At 36.1% G+C, this 7,281-nt stretch overlaps 2 long non-coding RNA genes across 2 annotated transcripts; both read right to left on the bottom strand.

The window, feature by feature from the left end:
• Nucleotides 1-272: 272 nt before the first annotated feature.
• Nucleotides 273-3,254, bottom strand: LOC126865773 (uncharacterized). Its single transcript, XR_007689669.1, has 2 exons — nt 1,285-3,254; nt 273-1,183 (listed from the first exon to the last, which is right to left on the bottom strand). It is a non-coding gene; the product is annotated as an uncharacterized LOC126865773 (long non-coding RNA).
• An 870-nt stretch (nt 3,255-4,124) lies between these two features.
• LOC126865941 (uncharacterized) lies at nt 4,125-4,987 on the bottom strand. The gene is made up of 3 exons (XR_007689736.1): nt 4,823-4,987; nt 4,315-4,548; nt 4,125-4,163 (listed from the first exon to the last, which is right to left on the bottom strand). It is a non-coding gene; the product is annotated as an uncharacterized LOC126865941 (long non-coding RNA).
• Between the last annotated feature and the right edge of the window lie 2,294 nt (nt 4,988-7,281).

Raw genomic sequence — 7,281 nt, 5'->3', positions numbered from 1 at the left:
ATATCCTGTCGATTTAATCGTTACCCCCACGGTGCACCGCGCGCACGGAGATCGGATCGGTGATTTTCACGTGATGTTTCGCAAATCGTGAGGCGCTCGCGTGATTCGCGCGTTTTAAGCGTTCCCGCTCTTCCCGTCCGATAGAAAGAGAAAGGGAACAGGGGGTGGAAGGAAGAGGGAAGATACGTGATGCGGGTTCAACCTGCCGCGGGAACCTTTAAAGAAGGTCGGTGCAACGGGAGAGATGTAATTTTAATAAATTGGAGAACAAGTCATTGTAAAAGATTGATATTCAGATGTTGGAGATGCAGCAGATTTGCAACTCGCTGGAATTAAGTTAGTTAAGGTGTTGAAAACCTAACGTCTTTTCAAAGGCGTTTGCCGCGTTTCTTTTCAAATCAAAATACATACATACGATACGTACAATGTATGCGCCTAAAGTTTTAAAGTTAATTTCTATTCAAGGAATGGACTGTTTTATTATAGATTTAGGAAATTGAAAAGAAGCAATTGCTTGTTTCTAAGAAAGAATCGCGAGAAGTACAGTTAGAAACTGTATTGTGAATCACTTTTCCTGGTTTCCGTAACGAGGAAGTGAAAAAAAAAAACGCAGACAAGTCAGCGTTTACCGCAGCTAAATGGAAGATACGCAGGTACGAGTCGTTACAGTTTTGTCGTTGCAACGATTCCCGCTGCGTAATTTGATAATGAATAGTTGAAAAATAGCAGCGTTGTGTCCGTACTCTTTAATATCCCATTATATGGAAGTTAACGACCGGAAAATACACCGCTCGACTACTTGAAGGAAGTAGCTCATGAGCAAGTCTTTTGTATCCTCGCAATGGTATAATTCCTGTAACGTCTCGTTCTCGGAGGATTTATTTCGTTGATTTGTACTTGTTTATTGCTTTTGTGTTTTCATGAATGGAGCATGTCGCATGCGAATCGTAATATGGTTTTAATGGCGTTTCGACTTCAATGATATCAGCGGCTGATTGCGCTTCCCGTAAGAAGCTTCCAATCATTATGTATTTTAGGAACAACAAATAAGGATATTTAGAGAACGAATTAATTATTCAATTGTTCGCGCAAGAAATACCTGTCTCTTTTTCGAAAGTTATAAATGCTGTTTTCAAAGAGTTCCTTAGCTCACCATAAACCAGATAAGAATCTTTGGTTCCGTCTAGAAAAAGAAACCTTCAGATCAAACCGAAAGGGGTTCGGATTATATTTTCTAATCGTATTTGTATATTTCTTTTTACGGTCAGCTTGTCATCCACGTACAATCGAACAGAGAGTCCATTAATTATTTCCCTTCGACTTGTTTCAGGGGGAGCATCTCGGAAGCCATGCCGGCTGACGAGTTCGCTGGAAATCGAAACAGAAGCAAATCAAGACTGCAACCACCTTAACGAACCGCTATTACCACTGGCAAGGTCATCGGGCAGACCGGATCTAATCATGCTCACGCCGACCATGCTTCCTGTGCACTCGTTCCTCTTTCTTAACGACGTCAACCAGAAGATCGGGTGCTAAAAAATTCGAAATCGAGTTGATTGAAAATCTCAAGGAATATTAAAAAAAAATACGAATAAACAATTTGATATAGAAATCATCCATTTTGGGCAAAGAAAAGAAACAATCAGAAAAAGGAATAACCACAGAAACTCTGAATTTCATTGCTTCCTAATGGTACTTCCTTGGATATTTTTACATTCTGGAGACGTGAACGAACTCTGAAAAACAGAAACGACTTCTATCGGATGATCGAAAGAACTACCTGGACACTGAGTATAATTATTCACACGTGCGGATGCCATTTCCGGCATGTTTCTCCATGAAGAAGGTCAGCTTCAGTTTTTGCCACTTGTAGATAGAAGTTGAAGTGGCGGACGTCTTAACGAGGTTGCTAGAATGTCAAAGAAATAGATGAGGGAAATATTATGAAGATATATTTAGGAATATCTAATTGAGCATTTAATTAAGAACTTAATCGAAAGACCAAAATAAGTTGGTTCTTGAGACCAAGTACCTATCTAAGTATAATAGTCTTTCGTACTTACGGTTTAGTGAGAGGACTCGAGTAAAACGATTACTCGTTAAAAGGAACAATAGAATAATCATGCCTCCGCAGACGGTGGTCTCTGCTTTCATGCCTCATCGCGGAGAATCTCAGCGAAAAAAGTGTCCCGAAGCGTGAGCTGAAAGGTGGCTATGTAGGCTGCCTAGTGAATGCCGTCGCCATGGTGGAGCTGGCGTGTAGCAACTCCCTAAGTCCAGGAACCTAATCCTGCGTCAGAAAGACAAAATTCGCTACGGAGAAAAGTAAACAAAAATATATATATAGGGAAGAAGAGACAAAGATTAAAGATTGTTAAGAATTAGAGGTAATTTAATGATAAAAGGGAGAAAGAATTGTGCAAAAATTCTACTGGGAAAGAAAAGAAAGAAGAAGCCTCCAACGAGAAAGACGTGCTCAGAAGCGAGTCCCGCGTAGCGCCATGTAGAGGAGCAGGAAGAAGCGCAGTTTTCCACTTAATTTAATCGTTTTACATAAAACATTTCAATCTTTTTTCTTCTAAATACTTTACCTATATTTCATCTGGCTGAATATTCCATATTTTTAAAGCTTGTTGATAATTACAAATACGTAATTATCATTCTGAAGCTAGAAATTTGAAATAAAATTGCTCAGCGCGAAAGGAAATAATTCAACGTTTTATATATAGCTGTTAAAATGATATAATAAGTTTCAATAAAATAGCTTCACTAAAATTTGTGGTTTTTTTCCTTTTCTATTTTTTTTTTTTTTTTTGTTTTATGTGTTCAAGGGCGAACGTTCCCTCTCATTTCTTGTAAAGGGCTGACGATTCAGTGGATGGTCCGGGTAAATTTAAATTGTAAATGAACGCATTGCTGGTTTCAAGTAAAAGCCTGGATAAGAGCGGATATGGTATGAGAGTCTGTCGTGGAAAGGGGAACAGGCCGCTTTTATTTGTAAAGTTTGAATCTCCTCGATATTGAAGATGTTGAAGCTGCAAGTATGTATTTCATTTTAATCCATTCGAGACCGAGATTTAATTGTAAGACGATACCTAGGTGTCGGTACGATCTGAATGTTTAGTTAGAATGATTCTGTGTTTTACTCTCTCCAGGGTATCCTTTTCATACTTTGATTTTAAATCGACGACAATCTTGAATAGTATGCCTCATATTTTTAAAATATAAAATTATATACTACGTTATTCTATAATGTATTATGTACAGTTATAAATATATATATATATATATATATATATATATATATATATATATATATATATATATATATAATAATTCTATATTGAAAAAAATATGAAATTAACATGATCTATACATTACTACATAAGTTATATATAAAATATGTATATTATACCCTTGCCTACTGACTGATATGAATTTCTTTCGGTCTCGAATGCGTTAAAAGAGAGCGCAAAGAAGTCGAAATTACTTATTGTAATTAGTAAAACGACCTGAGAGGCAGACAGATACAAGAAAGAAGGAATATTATATTAGCGGCATTATCATGTTTTTGCTCTCTTTAAGGCTTTCATCGAGACAGACAATCTACAGGTATTAATCGACCAATTTCTCCAAGCTGATAACTTCGAATTGATGTTTATATATAAGAAGTGTTATGTGTTAATCTGTCTAAATGTTTAAAAGGTGTTATAAATTAAATGTTGTTAAACGATACGTAATTGCGTTTTGATCGTAAATTTTACTATCAAAGGGTCTTTTATGTATGCGTGATCATTGTGAATTATTACAATTTATGTGATCGATATTAAAGGTGTTTAAAAGCATGTATTATTTTCTATATTATTATTCTCCTATATTATTATCCTATATTATTATAATATCCAATTACATGTTGATACACAAGATATACAGATTATTATTTATAACGTTTTGGTTTTCTTAATTGAGTCATTCATTTAGTACAAATGATAAGAAATTAGTAATAATTCACAAAAAAAGGATATCGTAGTAGAAATATTATAAAAAAACATTTTCTGTTTTAGTGTAGAGTTACTCCTTCTTACAGACAGTGTCGTACAAATCTGTACGTCTCTGAGAAAATGTAGGTATCTGAGCCCTTACTTCCTCAACAACTTTTAGATCTGATAGAAAAAAGAAACATACGAAGTAATAAGTAATGCTTACTAATAAATTCAACAAATACAGAGGAAGATGGCTAAATCGATAAATTAACGAGACTAAAAATTAATTACATCATGGATCTCTCGCTTTTAATTTTAAGCTGTAAATTACCGATATCGGTGACTGCCATATTCTCTTGAGTTTCCAAATCGTAAAGAATCTTTCCCCAGGGATTGGTCAACTGTGTATGTCCCCATGCTACGTAACTTGCTTAAGGAACACGAGCCGGTGATATGCAGGCAACGTATAATTGATTATCATTCGCTCTGAAACGCTGAAGTAATGACCAGTGCAGCGGTCCAGTGGTCATATTGAATGCCGCTGGATATATCAGCATTTGGCAACCTAACCCAGAGAAGCAGGAAATATGAAGCCACCGAATACCAATTAACTTCGTAGTTGCACGGTTCACATTCCATCATTTCTGAATATGCGAGGACAGTCCTCTTATTGTGCTTTTAATTCTTTTATTTGTTTCATTTTCAGCAAATATACTGGTTTTTTAAATTAAGCTTCTTTTTATACAGAGTTACAGATTATATTAATTTTATATAGAATATATTTAAGAAAGATATTTAATTTTTTGCTAGTTAAGTATTGATCGATTAAGTTACTGTACCTTTGTTCCGATAAATGCGTGCCATTTCCTCGAATCTAATATCATAGCAAATGCCAATACCTATTTTGCAGCCCTTCACATCGAACGTCGTTAGGGAGTTACCAGGACTGAGTGAATCACTCTCTCGAAAAGTAATCTTATTAGGAATGTCGATGTCGAATAGATGTACCTAATAACATAAAAATGTAGTCGCTAATTCTATTGCTGCAACTTTTGTAATTTAATATCAAAGTTACCAACTCCTAAACTTTAATTATTTTTTATTTAATAACTGACAGCGTTTTTATCACTTTCTTTTATTAAAAAATCCTATCATTTAATAATGTTTAAAAAGGAGAAAAAATAAGTATAATAATATTTTAAGTATGTGAAAAATTTATACAACACAAACACATTACAACAAAAATGGGCGTTTCCCGTATCATAACGTATTTTATAAACCGTAAATTATAGAATTGGTTATAGTATACGTATGTACATATGTATATTCCTAAATTATTCCTAGATAGAGTCACTTTCTTCGCCCCAATATTTTCAAATTCAAAGCCATAAAGGAATATATTACTTACCTTTCGGTGTTTTGCTATCAAAGTTCCATCGGGACCCCAAATAGTACAGGTATTGTACAATTTATCGCCCCCTATTTCAGGCATCGTACCACCAACTACATAGATGTTGTTTTCTTTAGCTGCGTTCGATGAAGCAACGCTCGTTTCACCATCAGGAATACTCTCGGCGTATTTTGGAAAGTACTCTGCATTGCAATATTTCAATTAATGAAAAATAACTGTCTTTTGTTCCAACCATAAATTAAATTGAAATGTTTGTCAGTTTTTTATTTTTTAAATTATTAAAATAACTAAGTTTTATATTTCGACTTAATTAAATATGCAATTACTTAGCTAATAGTATATATAATAAATTGTTTCTACAGGTTCAAAATGAAAAATGAATATTTAGAAATATTTAATTACGACAATGCTATTTGTGTTAGCATCAGTGGCTTGTTACTCAACGACTTTGCTAGTACTTTTTCAAACATAAAGTTAGTTTTCAATTAACACTTATACTAGAGGCGGAATTATAAATGCAAAATAATTGATAATACTAATTTATAAGTACCTAATTATTAGTATCTTAAAAAATATATTTATACAAAAATCACGATAATCATGAAAATGGGGAAATCCTATATTCTCGAATCAATTCACAATTTATTTTGCATATTAATTAGATTCCGCGCTCATCAGTACGTACTCACTGGCGACATCGAGAAAATGTATCGGCAATTCCTCGTACGACCAGAGGATCGGAAATATCAAAGGATATTATGGCGCAGCGCGAGTGGAGAAACAGAAACATATGAGCTTAACACCGTAATACTCTTATCATAGAAATAGAAGCAGTCCTCAATTCCCGCCCTCTAACTTCTATCTCCACCGATCCAAATGATCTCCTAGCCCTCACTCCCGGACATTTCCTCATTGGCGATTCATTAATGTGCTTACGTGATCGAGATTTCAGGGACATTCCATCGAACCGACTCTCCAAATGGCAGCATATCCAACAGCTTAAACAACATTTTTGGAACCGCTGGCATAAGGAGTATTTGAACGAGCTAACCAACCGCAATAAATGGAGCAAGGGTGGACACAGCATCCAAAAGGGCACAATCGTCATCCTCAGAGAGGACAACGTTCCCTCCATGCATTGGCCTCTGGGCCGAGTTATCAAGATTCATCCAGGCGCCGATGGTGTCATCCGGACAGCTACAGTTCAGACGGCAAAGAACATTTTGGATCGGGGCGTCAAAAGGCTTGTCCCACTGCCAATTCAACCCGATCTCGAGAAACCCGAACAACTAGCCACCGAGACGAAATAAGATGGGAACTTCAACCACACCTCCCTAGTTTGATCGGTACCCTCTCAACGGGGGGAGAATGTTACGCCATGCGGCTTACCATAGGTCATATTCTTAACTATCGATCGCGGCACTATAATGTCGCAGACGGATCGTCGTGTCTGCCCGGCAAACAAACATTGTAGTGGCAAGCGCATGGTTCATTAAGCAGGGCGACTTCCAGAAACGTCGACTCGTGGCCCGTATTTTACCTCGCGTAAAAGAATGTGGCGTGATCCGAACGTAGTGGGGGTCGCCTTCCAGAAAAAACGAAAAAAATCGAAAGGCGTTCAGAACTTTTCGAGATGTCGAACCGTCAACACATGTGGTATGTCGCGCATTACTTATCAACCAAAACGCAGTTACATTTTTTTTGTTCCATTTATATCTTTCTAGTTAATAAGTTGTTGAAATAAACATTAATTTATTTGTGTTAATTCTGTGGAATTTCGTTGAACTACCCTTATTATCATAATCGAAATAAGGGGATCGATCAGTTCGTGGCGTCGATTATTTAATCGTAACGGGAACTTACAACTCTCGTTGACGTGCTATCTCG

Source organism: Bombus huntii, chromosome 1 (genome assembly GCF_024542735.1).
Source record: "Bombus huntii isolate Logan2020A chromosome 1, iyBomHunt1.1, whole genome shotgun sequence".
Lineage (NCBI taxonomy): Eukaryota > Metazoa > Arthropoda > Insecta > Hymenoptera > Apidae > Bombus > Bombus huntii.
The sequence above is the reverse complement of the archived record's forward strand: the minus strand, read 5'-3'. Positions and strand labels throughout refer to the sequence as shown.